The following is a 512-nucleotide window of genomic DNA, read 5'->3' as shown; positions in this document are numbered from 1 at the left end:
CCTGGGGACCAGAGCTGTACCAGCAGCTTTGGCACCTCTCTCGCGTGGCAATAAATGGTTTGTTAAGACCCTGTGCCAGCCCTGTTTGATTTGTTGCTTTCTCACTTCTCCCAGAAGTTACTGCCAAGTGATGTCCCACCTGATCTAGTGAGGAGGTGTCACTGCCCATGGCAGGGGGTTGGGACTAGATGATCTATAAGCTCCATTCCAACCCCTAAATTCTATGATTCTATGATGAAATAAGAAGACAATATAATGTCATATGCTAACTTATAATATGCTACCATATATTATCTAATATAACGCAATGTAAAGATGTAGATTGTTATAATCCAGGTAATACAATGCAAAGATGTATCATTGTAGTTACACATGACTTTAGACTACAGGAGTGGTGCTCTGACACGCTGCCTGAGAGCTGCGCTATATCACACATAGTAAACACGTCACCAGAGCCACTGCCATCCCCAAGAGCGACCCCCGCGCTGTCCCCGCCCGCCCCAGACCCGCGG

The sequence above is a fragment of the Acanthisitta chloris genome, unplaced genomic scaffold (assembly GCF_000695815.1).
Source record: "Acanthisitta chloris isolate BGI_N310 unplaced genomic scaffold, ASM69581v1 scaffold23771, whole genome shotgun sequence".
Classification (NCBI taxonomy): Eukaryota; Metazoa; Chordata; class Aves; order Passeriformes; family Acanthisittidae; genus Acanthisitta; species Acanthisitta chloris.
This window is presented reverse-complemented; position numbering follows the sequence as displayed.